The sequence below is a fragment of the Schistocerca nitens genome, chromosome 3, assembly GCF_023898315.1.
Source record: "Schistocerca nitens isolate TAMUIC-IGC-003100 chromosome 3, iqSchNite1.1, whole genome shotgun sequence".
NCBI lineage: Eukaryota > Metazoa > Arthropoda > Insecta > Orthoptera > Acrididae > Schistocerca > Schistocerca nitens.
Window position 1 is genome coordinate 956,472,390 of NC_064616.1, and position 16,161 is coordinate 956,488,550.

The following is a 16,161-nucleotide window of genomic DNA, read 5'->3' on the forward strand; positions in this document are numbered from 1 at the left end:
TAGAGCACTTGCCCGCGAAAGGCAAAGGTCCCGAGTTCGAGTCTCGGCCGAGCACACAGTTTTAATCTGCCAGGAAGTTTCATATCAGCGCACACTCCTCTGCAGAGTGAAAATCTCTTTCTGGATGCTCAATAATGTTCATGTCTGGGGAGTTTTGCCGCCAGCAGAAGTGTTTAATCTCAGAAGAGTGTTCTTGGAGCCACAGAGGAGAAATTCTGGACGTGTGGGTTGTAGCATTATCCTTCTGGAATTTCCCAATGGAAGTGAATGGATGCAGGTGATTAGACAGGATGCCAATGTTCGTGTCACCTGTCAAGAGTCGTATCTTGACGTATCAAGGTCCCACATCACCCCAGCTGCACGGCGCCCCACGCCATTACAGAGCCTCCACCAACTTCACCAGTTCCCTGCTGACATGCAAGGTCCATGAATTCATGAGGTTGTCTCCATACCCGCACATGCCCATCCACTCGATAGAATTTGAAACGGGTTTCATCCGACTAGGCAAAACGTTACCAATCACCAACAGTCCAATGACGGAGTTGACGGGCCCAGGCGAGGCGAAAGGCTTTGTATCGTGCCGTCGTCAAGGGTACACTAGTGGGTCTTCGGCTCCGAAAGACCATATCGATTATGTTTCGCTAAATGGCTCGCCCACTGACACTTATTGATGGCCCAGCATTCAAATTTGCAGCAATTTGCGGAAGGATTGCACTCCTGTCATGTTGAACGATTCTCTTTAGTCATCGTTGGTCCCGTTCTTGCATGACCTTTTTCTCGCTGCAACGATCTCGGAGATTTGATGTTTCACCGGATTCCTGATTTTCACGGTACACTCGTGAAATTTTCGTACGGGAAAATCCCCTCCTCATCGCTACCTTTGAGATACGTCCCATTGCTCGGGCGCCGACTACAATACCACGTTCAAAGACACTTAAATCTCGATAAACTGACATGGTAGCAGCAGTAACCTATCTAGCAACTGGGCCAGACACTTGTTCTCTTAAATAGGCATTGCTGACCACAGCGCCGTATTCTGCCAGTTTACACATGTCTGTATTTGAATACGAATGCCTGTACCAGTTTCTTTGGGGCTTCAGTGTAAAACGGTAAATGCTTTGTAACTGCTGTTATACAGCCAAATGGATTCTCAACGATTCAGAGCATCAATCTGAAAAGGAAGAAGTCGATATATAATATACTGTATGGCAAAATTTTAGTTCCGAAATATCAGCTCAGGAAGGCATTGTGTAATGCAAAGTAGAGGCAATCAGGGTTTCCTGGGCTGTTATGGTTTATTCTTGACCTGCAGATAAGACGCCGTTTCTACACAACCAACCTATAGATTAACAAAGTGTAGCAGAAGGCGATGCAGAACGGTGACGGCATTAGGTGTGTAGGTTCGGTCGAACAAGAGGCGCGCGCCAGCGGCTGACCGCTCTTGTCTGCTGTGTCTGGTAGCACTAGTGATTTTCTATAGGGACCACAAGTCTGCGAAATGTCTTCACAAACTGAAAGATTAACTGACTTGGTGCGTCTAAAAATAATTTCCTTCGCGCCATACAGGATACAACATTAAAGGATGGGAGGAAGGAGTAACGAAGATTAGTGTTTAACGTCTCGTCGTCATCGAGGTCATTAAGACGGAACCCAAGCTCGAATTAAGGGATGATGGCGAATGAAATCCACTGTGCCCTTCCAAATGTACTATCCCGCATTTGCCTTCAGCAGTTAAGGGAAATGACAGAAAACCGTAATATGGATTGTCGGGCCGGCCGAAGTGGCCGTGCGGTTAAAGGCGCTGCAGTCTGGAACCGCAAGACCGCTACGGTCGCAGGTTCGAATCCTGCCTCGGGCATGGATGTTTGTGATGTCCTTAGGTTAGTTAGGTTTAACTAGTTCTAAGTTCTAGGGGACTAATGACCTCAGCAGTTGAGTCCCATAGTGCTCAGAGCCATTTGGATTGTCGGATAGGGATTTGAACCAGCATCCGACAAAGTGCGAGTCCAGCGTGCTAACGTCTGCGTATAAAAATGTTCTGGAAATTACTATAGCGCTGTGTAAACTACGCGTAAGTATGAATAAAACAGATATTAATTTATGCCATATATTTATAAATGAATGTTCACTTGTATAGCCGGCCGAAGTGGCCGTGCGGTTAAAGGCGCAGCAGTCTGGAACCGCAAGACCGCTACGGTCGCAGGTTCGAATCCTGCCTCGGGCATGGATGTTTGTGATGTCCTTAGGTTAGTTAGGTTTAACTAGTTCTAAGTTCTAGGGGACTAATAACCTCAGCAGTTGAGTCCCATAGTGCTCAGAGCCATTTGAACCATTTTTTTCACTTGTATAATATTTACAACCACTCGATTAGCATAGTGTAATATATAGTTTCATTGACAGAATAATATTCTCGCGTATAAAGAGAGCAGATCTGTTTGTGGTAATAATGCAGTTTCATTTTCGAGGATGGTTTAATAAAGTTCTCAGATGTCTGAAATGAGCCACAAATGGATTAAGTCAAGATTTTGGATTCATTGGGATCTTGTAACGGCTCTAATTGCTCACGATATTTGAGGACATAAATGAAGAAACCGTCTTCACAAGACCATAGTTCCTTGTGAAAACTGGGAAACTCACAGTCTTTTTAGCTATTAATATGAGATAAACGCTTTCTTCTAAGAGAGTACAAATAAAAACCGCAGTCGGCTTCCATCGGAAATATTACTCTTCTTTCTGGATGCCAGTTTACTCACTCCCAACCAGCACCAGATGGCTAGATAATTTTCAGTTTACACTATAAACGAGGTTGGTGGGGATGCTAACGATGTTGATTGAGCATTTTGTTTCCAAAGAATACATGCCCTCATTTTTGACGAAATTTGGTTATTTATTCGCCGGGTCAAAACATTTCGATTATCGCTTTTAGGAACAATGGTGCATTCATTTCTCGAGACGTAAGTTGGTATGGCAGTGATTCTTGTGGCCAGGATCTTAGCAACAGTTGAGAATAAAGTTCATTAATAGCTACAGGGTTGTCAACAGTCCAAGACTTGTTGGAGAAAAGTTCTTGAGATGATGCCTATACACAATAATCATATTTGCTGTAAGGATACATCGTCAAAACATCAATTTTGTGTAATGATTTTTCTGTAGTGACTGATACTGAAAACACACATCGCATTGATTCCAGGCTTCAATATTCATGGTATGAGGAGGAATTTATGAGCACTACAGCGGATTATACAAGGAACTAGCTGAGTACCTGGCATTTCCCGGATATGTCTTTATTTCCATCTTTTATTAGTCTATCTCCTCCTTCTTCTCTCTCTCTTCATCTCCTCCATCACCCCCCCCCTCTTGTCCATTTCCCCCTGTTCCCTTTCTCTGTCCGTTTCTTCCTACCTATCAGTTTGTTCATCTCCTCCTCCCCCTCTTCCTTCCCATCTCTTTCTCCTCCTGTTTCTGTCCATCTCCTCCGCTTTTCTTTGTCTGCCAGTCTCTTCTTTTCACGTGTCTCAGTCCATTTTACCTTATCCTTCTCCCTGTTCCTTCTCCTCCTTCCCCCCCCCCCCTCCCCCCGGTCTCTGTTAATCTCCTACTTCCCTCTCCTTCCCCCTCCTGGTCTGTCTGTCTACTACTCACCTACATCTCCCTCCACCTTATCACACTCACTTCATGAAGAGGTTGGTAGTTCTTATCCCCACAGTATTACTTTCCCAACTGTAACTAATTTGTGTACCAAATTCGCTTGAAATCGTTTTGGGGGTTTACAATGAGCTTTTCACCACTGGCTTTGCCCGTGAACGTGCATTTTAAACATATTTCTCATAGATTTAACAAATTTCTTACGTACTTCAACACATACTTCTCTTTTACTTATCATGAATTTCACCCTGCAGTTTCATTTTCACGCAACTCAGTGTTTATGGCGTTGTCTCTCCTGACATATGTCATTTAGAATGATATTACTTTTCAGGTACATCCATTGGTGTACGACGGTCATTTCTACTGAATTAAAATGTGATGCAAAATGCGGCAGTTCTTACGTATGTAGTGTTTCTGATGTCATATGTCCTTCGTTATGTGTCGTACTATGATATACTTTTCTAGGTACATTAAATGGCATATGTGGATACTGTCTGCGAAATGCATTACGAATAGAGTTAGTGGTAAAGAAGTAACAAACTAGAACGCCATGCATGGCGCTTCTGTTTTTCACGCACCTTTGCATTTGACGTAACATCTGCTCTAGTATCTGTCATATTATTATATGTTATCGTAGATATATTCAGCTGCAGTTGTGGACCATTTTCATTAAAACTGTTGTGAATAGAGTAACTACCAACGAAGTAATAAATATGTCAATATGCCAATATAACAGTCGCTGAGTGCTACAGCTTTCTGAGTGGAAGGTAACCTGATGAAGTAATAAATGTAAATATCTTTCGTGTTACGTCAGTTTTTCACATATCTCATTGATTATGATATCATATCTCTCGAACTATGTGATACATTATGTTATAATGTTTCTGGTACATTCAGTGGTGTATACTGTCTGCAAAATGCGTCGCGAATACATTTGGTAGTAAAGAAATAATAAATTTGAACTTCTTATTTCGTGCGGTAATTTTAGTGCATCAACGGCGAAAATGCAATAAGTTATATAGTAGCTTTTTTCCTTTCATCGTTTTGTGGAGGTCTACAACGACCAAATCCTTCGTAATCTTTTGAAATTACGTGTAAAGTTCGTTGCAAGTCTTTAAATGCTCTCATTCTCTAGAAGTGTATTAATAAAGTATTGTTATTTTCGCGTCGTTGGTCATCCCCAATAAAGTTACTTCCACGTTTGAAAATCGTTTGCTCTTAAAGGCAACTCAAATCACAGAGAAGTCAAAAAATAAACCATGAATTACACAAGAAATAAAGATATCATGTGGGACAAAAATGAGACTCTATGTACTGTCTAGGAACAGCTCTGATTTTAACATTGTAATGAATTAAAAAGAATGCTGCAAAATATTGAAGCAAGTAATCCAGAAATCGAAGCAGGTTTATTATGAGAAAAAGATAATTACATCAGGGAACAAAACGAAAACTGTATGGGATATAGGGAAGACAGAGACAGTTGGGGCCAAAAAGGAAGAGGGACAGATAGCTCTAAAACTGAATGAAACTTTGGTAAAAAATGCATGTAGTGTGGCAAATCTCTGAAACAAGTACTTTATTTCTGTCACTTAGAGCATGGGGTTATCAGGTTCGGTAAACAGTGCATTTGAGTATCTGAAACCAGTCTTTAAAAATAATTTCAGTAAAATGGAAGTGACACTAACTTCTCCCAAAGAAGTAGCATCCGTCATAAAATCCCTAAAATCTAAGTATTCTAGTGGGTATGATAACATATCAACGAAGTTAATCAAAGAGTGCTCATCTAAGTTGACTTCTACCTTAAGTTATTCGTGTAATCAATCTCTTATCAGTGAAACATTTCCAGAATGGCTAGAATATGCCGATGTTAAGCGTCTTTACAAGAACCGGTATAAAGAGATACCATCAAACTATCGACCCATTTCACTTTTGCCGGCTTTCTCAAAACTATTTGAACAAGTTGTGTTCAATGGTCTCCTTAAGCACCTGACTGCAAATAACATACTGTCCCAGTCACAGTTTGGGTTTCTTAAGGGTTATGATACAGAGAAAGCTATTTATTCTTGCAATGAGAATGTACTTAATAAATTAGATACATTAAATTAGAAACTACTGGCATTTTCCGTGACCGGTCAAAACCCTTTGACTGTGTGAACCACAGCACTCTCTTAAGTAAATTAGAATACTATGGCGTCACTGGCAGTGCCACAAAATGGTTTGACTCTTATTTAACTAACAGGAAACAAAGGGTGTCGTTGCGAAATTCCTGTGCAGTAAGCAGTCAGTTTTCATCAGACTTGGAATTAATTACATTTGTTTTTCCTCAAGGTCCATCTTGGATCAGTTGCTTTTCCTTGTGTACATTAATGACCTCTCGTCTGTTACATTGCCAGATGCTAAGTTTGTTTTCTTTGTAAATGAGACAAACATTGCATTAAGTAGCAAGTCAAGAACAGACTTAGGAATAGCTGCTAATCAAATTTTCACTGACTTAAAGGCCAGCTGTTGTGACCGAGCTGTTCTAGGAGCTTCAGTCTGGAACCGCGCGACCGCTACGGTCGCAGGTTCGAATCCTGCCTCAGGCATGGATGTGTGTAATGTCCTTAGGTTAGTTAGGTTTAAGTAGTTCTAAGTTCTAGGGGACTGATGACCTCAGAAGTTAAGTCCCATAGTGCTCAGAGCTATTTGAATGATTTTTGAACTGACTTAAAAAATGGTTTAAAGCTAATTCACTGTCATTAAAATTTGAAAAAAAACTCTATATGCATTTCAAAACCTTTAAGTGATTTCCTTCCAGCGTATATATAACGTATGAAGACAGTCAGATCGAAGAGGTTGACAGTGTTAAATTTCTGATATTACAACTCGACAATAAATTCAGTTCGGAAGGGTATACCACAGAACTGCATAAGCGCTTAAACACGTCTATATTTGCACTGAGAATTATATCAGATGTGGGAGATATAAAAATAAAAAAAACTTGCAAACTTCGCTTACTTTCATTCTGTTACATCATAGGGGATCGTATTAAGGGGTAACTCATCGAACCAAGAAAATGTTTTTACTGTGCAGAAGCGTGTTATATGAATCATTTGTGGTGTAAATTCAAGAACAAGTACAAACCTGTTCAAGGAACTTTGTATTCTAACCACTGTTCCTCAGTATATTTGTTCCTTAATTAAGTTTGTTGCAAGTAGTATATCTCTATTTCCAACCAATAGCTCAATATATAATATCAATAGTAGGAATAAGAACAACCTACACAAAGACCTAAAATCACTTACCTTGATACAAAAAGAGGTCAAATATTCAGGAAAAAACACTTTCATTCATATGACAGCACCAATTAAAAACTTGGTTTCAGATAAAGCACGGACTAAACAGAGTTTGAAAGACTTTTTGATATGCAAATCCTTCTATTCTATAGATGAATATCTCAACATGGACTGTTAGACAAGCTTAAGTAAAAATGTCTGTTAGATTTCAGTTCTGACAGCACTTGGTCACGACAGTCAAGGTAAGGTATTTTGTGTATGTTAGATTTATGTTCGTTCTGACAAGATATTAATTCTGTAAATATTACCAGTTCCAGTATACTGTAATGTAGTCACCTATTTTGACAATCTCCTGGCAAATGACCAGGGTAGTAACCATTATATTCAAATGTTTTGTGTTTCTTATGTTATACTTTTAGACATTTTCCACACTCACGAGAATCATCTCATTTTTTGGACTGTGCAATGAAAACTGAATCTAATCTAATCTTATCTAATCTTTGATAGGTTGGTAGTTCTTATACCCATAGGAATCATATCCAGCCAATACGTGATATGTGTAACATGTCTGGTGGAAGTCGGTCACGTTGTTTACGAAGGGATGTGGAAAATATATGCATTCACACATATCCAGTTTTATAATACTTACGGATAAGATGACTGACTGGTACGATCCTTCCCATACTGCAATGGACGTTCAGAATTTAGGACGTTAAGTCTGCATAATTGGTACGTGTGGTGAGGCCACGTTGGAGTTAACTTGATGGGGCATGAATACATACTGAAAATATTTATGTTTTGTGAATATAGATGATATGTACTGATGTGTCGGCAGAAGTGCCAACACCGTGTTGTTTGAGGAAGCCGAAATGCACGCTATAAGCTCACGCAGGATGGCGTGAGGTCTGAAACAGGATACTTAATGAATGCTATTAAGAAAAGTACGTAGCTTCTGGAATACTTAACTTTAATCCACAATTGGTGAACATTGGTCTTGTTACTGTACATGCTGCATTAGATACATAGCAAAGGATAAATGGCGCCTTGCTAGGTCGTAGCAATTGACTTAGCTGAAGGCTATGCTAACTATCGTCTCGGCAAATGAGAGCGTAATTCTCAGTGAACCTTTCCTAGCAACGTCGGCTGTACAACTGGGGCGAGTGCTAGTAAGTCTCTCTAGGCCTGCCGTGTGGCGGCGCTCGGTCTGCAATTACTGACAGTGGCGACACGCGGGTCCGACATGTACTAATGGACCGCGGCCGATTTAAAGCTACCACCTAGCAAGTGGGGTGTCTGGCGGTGACACCACATGTACTGTGCACTATCGATCGCTACAGAACGACTGTACTGCAGTCAATTTTGCGTAACAGCATTCTATGATGAGTTTATAGACGGTTTCTGCAAAAATACTATTAGCTTACAGTGACCCTAGTACAGAAGAGTATCAGTGACTGCATATCCTCTGTACACAAGTTCAGTATATAAGTGTAGAACCAGAGAAGTCTAAGGAGGCTGAGTACACGGTGGGAATTCCTATATGGGTAATTCCTTCTACAGGCCTGGAAGTGATATAGGCCGTATTTAAAGCTCACTGCCGACATCGTGGATGACTTGAGTTCAGAATTGTCACCCCAATGATTTTGCCATTACATCTACCTTTCCTTCTTCGTCTCACGCAAGGTCGGCCTCGCCATGGACTGGCTTGTCGTCTCTGGTAGGAGCTTTCCGTTGCTGGATTTGTTTCCAGATTTTACATCTGGATAAGTCTGTTTCAGCAGATCTTAGTTTCACCTCCCAGCAGTGGCTTCTATGCTCTAGTAATAGTTGTTTCACCTGATCCTCTAGACTCCGCAACAGGTGGCTGTCGGCTGGGTCGCGATAGCGTTGCCACAGTCTCCACCTCCTACGTTTGGCGACTTTGAGGTCCCAAATGTCAGAGGGCAGGTCAGTGGCGTCGCGATCAGTGGTAATCTTGACGGTAGTTGCACGAGCACAGGCGTGGAGGATGCCAGTGAATTATTCAATGGCTTCGTCCATTTCTCCTTCGTCTTTAGTGGCGGAATTTTCCCCACGTGCTGTCACACTATGTAGTTATATCTGTCAGAATTTGCTATCACTTGCGTGCCTGCCATCCATCTTCGACACTGGCGAGGTCCAGCGCCACAGGACGGTGGTCGGAATCCAGCTCATAGTGCACTGTAGCCAATGCATCGAGATCCAAGATTTTCTCTACAAAAGTGTCTAGTGTATCAGAATTCTTGTTCGCATCCCCAGGAGTGTACTTCGGCCCGTCAGGTGCGATGACACTAAGGGTGGCGCTCGTCTGAACGGACCCCCGCAAAGTATTTCCACTTGCGATCTCGGCGCGACAGTCCCAGGCTCTATGTTTAGAATTAAGGTCCCTCCCACCAATACACGATTGCCAGTCCTTAGCGGAGCCTGACGGTCCTGAACACAGATAAGTGAATCCGAGGGAGGAGTTGGTGTGTGGGGGGGGGGAGGGTGGTGAAGGGGGGAAGTGGTCGGAGGGGTGGGGGTTGTAGGTCGAAATAATTTGCCAAACGTTTTGGCCAATGATGATTTCTATGCGGGCAGCCTCGACAGTCTTAGTCTGCGGAGCTGAATGACAGAATCCAGCGACATGAGGCACATGTAGCCGGAAAAGTTGAAGCAGTCGTGTGTAGTGTCAATGTACATTTAACGGAATTGGATGGGTTTATGAAGAGAAGAGCTATGAAAGTGGAGTTGTACGAATCCGTGATGGGACAGACAAATCAAAGTGTCCATCAACATGAATCTAATACAAAACAGTTAAAAGCATGTATAAGATGCATACATTCCCCAAGCTGATTCAGTATGCTGCATCATGTCGGCAAAACTCAAATTCATAGACATACTGTTAGCTGTTTGTCGCAAACGATGACTCTTAAAATTGGGACAGCTGGAGCGTGAATGATCTCTCCATGAAACATTTAGATCAGTAATAGAACTTATTAAACAGCTCTAACACACGGTGGGGGCGGATTGTGGTTGAAGAAGAGGAGGCGACGAAGAAGAAGAAGAAGAGGGGGAGGAAGAAGGATATACAGTCACCGATTTCATCAACCCTTACAGTGCTAGTGAATTGGATACGGCAAACGTGGTCGGATACGATCGGCCTTACATTCAGGGGAACTTCCCTATACACTTAATGAATGATACTATACACGTTGAAGACAAGGAGTTGGAGTGGACACCCTGTTTAGTGGAGCTAATATTTCTAAAATATTAAAATTCCGAACATTATTTACTGAAAGAGACGAGATCATATGCTGAAATATGATTAACATACATAGGTGTGACAGCGCTACAAAGGAGGATGAAAAACCCAAAGTAGAAGGAAACACGTTAACATAAACTGTTAGCTGAACTTCATATTCTCAGATATAATTTCTGTGAACCAGGAATGAAATTAAAAAAACGTCTGACTTGTGGTGATAAGAGGATTAATCTACTTCACAGGGTGTGCAAGGAGCATGACTCTGCATATGCTGAAAATCATTGTATGCCAGAACGTTACGTTCAGAGGGAACTTTGGTCGATAAAGCTAAGTAAATACGTTGGAGAAGTGAGATGAGCACAGGACAGTGTATTGCGACATTCGCTGTTGAACCAATGCATACTAAACTTAAATTGGTTGCTGGAATATATTTCAAATTAGTAATGAAAGCTCATCACACACTAAAGAGGAAGAGACCTACAGGGTGTTTAAAAAGTATATCCAGTCAGTGATATTAGTGCCTAAAAGGATCGTGAAAAAGAACTGGCTAACAAGAAGCTATGTCAAAAGGCCTACTGTTCTGCCAATACCTAAGACAGCTAGTGGAACAAACCCATTTCTAATTTCTGCTTTAGCTTGGCTATCGGCAGTTGGGATGTTGGCTGGAGGAGATCCTTCCATGAGCCCTGACAATGACGAACGTACAAATCACTTAGGAGCGATTACAGGAATCTAAAAGGATGCTGGAGGTCATTGTTACTGGCAAAGCACTATATTTAAACCATACCATAAGTGACTTCAACTGTTTGTTAAATTATATGTCCCCTAACTATACTATTAGACATAACAGTTACCAATACCGATCTGCTTAAATTCATCAATTTGCTCAAAATCCAGAGATTTCATGATGTTATTGTCTGGAATACCTTAACAGAGACGGTTTAGACAATCTAGTTATGTGGTATCGTAAATATAGACTTCACAAGAGGATGTAAAACGCTCTATCTTAAATGAAAAAAGAATAATGTGCTCTACTTTCAATCGTAACGGGATTTACGTCCACACGAAGAACTGTGCTACTTCGCCAACAGCAATGTGCTCTACGGTTTTCGATGCTACAAAGACTTCGAGTCATCCCTCTGTGGCCACTTCTGTGTAAAGTACCTCCTAAAACACGAAGTGACATCCTCTTCAGCACGTTTGCAAAGACATAGATGTGATGTCATACATTCTGGCTTTAAAAGAGCGCTCGTTTTTATTAAGTACAAATTACAGCCCCCCCCCCACAATAAATCTAAGCTAGGTCGAATGGAGTATTGCACTGATCGGGCTGGAAACATTTAACAGCATTTCAAACACCACCGACGTGAACTGGTAACTTCATTTATGGAGATAATTTCCATCTTTGCAAGAAAATCAAATGAAGTTTCTTTTTTGCCATACACCTTTCCCTTGTTTTATTTGTGAAGCATCTACTATGGCCTGTAAGACGTGTGTTTCTTAATACTGCAACAGATAGAAGTTACAGGGATGTCAGTGTGTTACGTTTTCTCATGTAATACTCTTGTTTTTCAGGTTAGAAACAACTCCTGCTGCACAAGTTTCGTGAGGTTAAATTTGGTGTTACCTACGATTTCCAATGTTGTTAGTTTACGTATGTCACCCTGGAGATGTGTTTACTCGGTCTCCATACTCCAGATGACCGGTTTCCGGCTTTTTCTCGCACAAATTTATACCAAAACTTCACTTGCACTTTTCGCTGTGTGTTGAATGTGCGTTTACTGTGTGAAGTGTTGCCAACTTTCGTCGATGTGTTTTCATCTCGCCACTTCTGCTTCTGTTTGCGTTGTGTGTATGTGGAGTGACGTTTATTGCGAGCGTGTGTGTGTGTATGTGGAGTGACGTTTATTGGATGCGTGTGTGTGTGTGTGTGTGTGTGTGTGAGAGAGAGAGAGAGAGAGAGAGGGAGAGAGAGAGAGAGAGAGAGAGAGAGAGAGAGAGAGAGAGAGGAAGAGAGAGGGAGGGAGGGAGGGAGGGAGGGAGGGAGAGAGGGAAAGGGCGATTAATTAATTAATTATTTACTCTGGTTATGTTTTACATTTCTGTTTTTCATTGTTCTAGTGGTGTTATTGCTTATTGTGATGTGGTCATTAATTACTTTCTTTTTCATAGTAGGGGCTCTTTGCATTCGAATGCTTTCCCGTAATGTTAGGAGTTTTTTGCTGTAATAATTCACTCTAATAAACTTCATATCATATTCTGCGTTGGACGGTTCATCAACGTGTTTTATCAGGTGCTCAGCAAACGTAGAGTGGATATTTTCATATTTTCAGCTTCTTGTGTGTTCTGTGTACCTAGTTCTTAATGTTCTGCCTCTCATCCCTGCCAGACACTCTAACCGTTATATACTTGGCCCCCGGCATTTATCAAAAATGGTTCAAATGGCTCTGAGCACTATGGGACTTAACATCTATGGTCATCAGTCCCCTAGAACTTAGAACTACTTAAACCTAACTAACCTAAGGACAGCACACAACACCCAGCCATCACGAGGCAGAGAAAATCCCTGACCCCGCCGGGAATCGAACCCGGGAACCCGGGCGTGGGAAGCGAGAACGCTACCGCACGACCACGAGATGCGGGCCGGCATTTATCCGTATTGTCTAGTGCTGCTTGTGAATGTGACTGTAGTGTGCTTCTATTTCTGTAAGCAATTTCTAAACCTTTCAGTCTTTAATAGATTTACCATTCCGTGTGTTGATTCGTTTTCGTATGTTTCTGTGTATAGTGTATTGCCTGCATTGTTTGTCGGTGTTTATGGTGCTCAATTTCTCTGCTTATTTTCATTTTTCTTTAGTTGCATTCTGATTTTGTGGTTGAGTTTTTGTATTATATGTGTCACAAACACTGTTTGCAGCTATGTGTTGTATTGTGTGTAATCCGTTGTCATAGTTTTTTTTCCGGAGTAGGATATTATTCAATCGGTGTAGGGTGTGTCATAGGGCTGCAAATTTTTGATTTTGTGGATGGCTCGACGTGGCATGCATAGTTGTACATGCTTTTTGGAGAGCTCATAGATATGCTTATTGCTGGCGCTCTTTATTGTTATATCCTGTACATGTATCTGCTTTTGTTTTTCTCTTTACATAGAGAATTTAATGTTCTATTTGCACTCTCTATCTCTGTATGAATTTTATTTTTCTGTTGGTTCATCTACCATAAAGATTATATCACTCACGTATCTATACTAGTAAATAGCTTTATGTCCTTCCTTTGTGATGATTGTATCAATTATTGAGTACTCTTGAGAGGTGGCATGAGCCCCCTCTCATATTTCTATCTTACGATTCTCCTCTCTAGTTGCATGCGGTGGAGGGTTGCTTTTCCTTAACACGCGTACTTCCCACGCAGCGTCTCTCGTCACCCGGGTGGGCCGGTGACAGGCGGGCTCTGTGGAACTGGAGAGAGTTAAGCCGACGTGTGTGAGGCAGTCGAGTGAATGCTTTTCAGACGCCGACATTGTCAAGAGACACGCCCGCTGGGGTGTGAAGTAGCGGCTGGGCTAGAGGTTCCGTTACTTCAGAGAAACTTTGCGAAAACACTTTCTGGCGGGCTACCAGCGAGGCGTGGGAATGACTTGTGTACCCACGCAGTTGTGGCGGGAAAATTCCCGCACTTTCTGCAAAATCAGCACAGAAATTGGCGCCAAGAATCTCCATTGGTGGAATGGTAGTGCTCCGGCAATGGAGTGGAATTTCCGCCGGTTTTCGTGTTGCTGATTGGAACGTAACCACGACCACTGTCGTGGGGGCGGGAATGTTCGGTGTTCGGCCTGTACGGGTGCTCTGGGTAGTCGGCAGTCGCCTTTCGGTCGAGGACGTGGGAGCAACCAGCCCTCGCCTGCGGTACGCCAGATCGTGTTCTGGGAGATAAGAAGACTGTTGGTAATGTACGTCCGCAGCACCGGAAGATAGGGATTTTCCTAGGTGATAATCAGAGCTCAGCAGAGCGCGCCTGTTCATCCTTTTCTAACTTTGTTCAGTTTCGAGTAGCAGCAATTACTATTGGGTTAGCTGTGTGTCTCTCTTGAGATTTGAGTGGAAAGGAATTGGCTCCACATACCACTTCGTCTTAAACCTCACGATCTAAGTTAGGGACAACTTCACCTTTACTGTGTTTGTATGAATCTCCAATTTTAGCCAATTTGATGTTTTATATTTCCTGTGTCTCTTTTACTATTCTGCGTTTAATCTTAATAAATCATATTGTTATTTTGGACAGAACTTTCTTTCTGTTAATCAATAGAGCAACCCTATCATTCCTCACTATGCTAATGAAACCTTTGTTTATTTAACTTATTTATCAAATTAAATTATTGCAGGTGCCAAACTCTCTTCTACTCCACTAGCAGGGTTGATTAGAGTCAGTTCGCGTATTTGTTTTATCCTTGTGCAACAGCAAAAGTCGGAGTTAGAATAGGGGGGGCTTAGAGCATGATTTACACATGTGGATTCTAGTAGAATTTAGTGATAAATACACTACTAGCCCCGGCACCTCGCATAATATGGCGACCCTTGGCCTCGGATCTTTCCTGTGAATCTCTGATAAACAAACAGGATTCTTAGTAGGAACATTCAATTTTTTTTTTCTCTCTATTTTTTTAATGATTAATACCCAAGTTTTTTTTGGTAGTTCCGCGTTTAGTTTTAAGTAGCGGCGCATGACTACAGTTTTTGTTTTCAGTGTATATATTTTTTGTTCATTGTTTTTTTTGTGTTTCGCTGATGTGGTGTCTGTACCGCATCGCACTTTGTCGGATTTGTGTGCGGTTTCTGTACCACATCAAATTGTGTTTGTGATTACAGCGTTGGAACAGCGTTGTTGAAATTTTATGTTTATGTGTAAAAAAAAATATATGGAGTAGATTAATTTATTGTGCATTTTAGATGAATTTGTTTTTATGAATGATTAAAATTGTTGTAACATCTTGGGCATTTAATTGCGGAGCACTCCAACTCTGATTGTAAAGAATAAACTGCTCCATATTTGGCTCAGATGCCCGGGCCATGTTTAGAGCGTGAATGTCTGCGTGAATCGGTGTTTGGAAGGGGCTCCCTGGGTATGGATGTGTGATGTGAGTGTTAGTGTTCCATATTAAGAAGGTGAAGTTGGCTACATCATAAATAATCCTCCCTCTATGAGTTGCATTTTTCAGTTGCAATGATCTTTTTTATAGAGTGCGGTATGTGGAGTCACTTTGTAAGATTGTTCTTGGGCGATTGACTCACTACCTTGCTCCTAAGTGAGCCAACCGCTCACCAATTACAATCTAAAATGGCGTAGGGGCAATGAGAGGTGGCATGAGCCCCCTCTCATATTTCTATCTTACGATTCTCCTCTCTAGTTGCATGCGGTGGAGGGTTGCTTTTCCTTAACACGCGTACTTCCCACGCAGCGTCTCTCGTCACCCGGGTGGGCCGGTGACAGGCGGGCTCTGTGGAACTGGAGAGAGTTAAGCCGACGTGTGTGAGGCAGTCGAGTGAATGCTTTTCAGACGCCGACATTGTCAAGAGACACGCCCGCTGGGGTGTGAAGTAGCGGCTGGGCTAGAGGTTCCGTTACTTCAGAGAAACTTTGCGAAAACACTTTCTGGCGGGCTACCAGCGAGGCGTGGGAATGACTTGTGTACCCACGCAGTTGTGGCGGGAAAATTCCCGCACTTTCTGCAAAATCAGCACAGAAATTGGCGCCAAGAATCTCCATTGGTGGAATGGTAGTGCTCCGGCAATGGAGTGGAATTTCCGCCGGTTTTCGTGTTGCTGATTGGAACGTAACCACGACCACTGTCGTGGGGGCGGGAATGTTCGGTGTTCGGCCTGTACGGGTGCTCTGGGTAGTCGGCAGTCGCCTTTCGGTCGAGGACGTGGGAGCAACCAGCCCTCGCCTGCGGTACGCCAGATCGTGTTCTGGGAGATAAGAAGA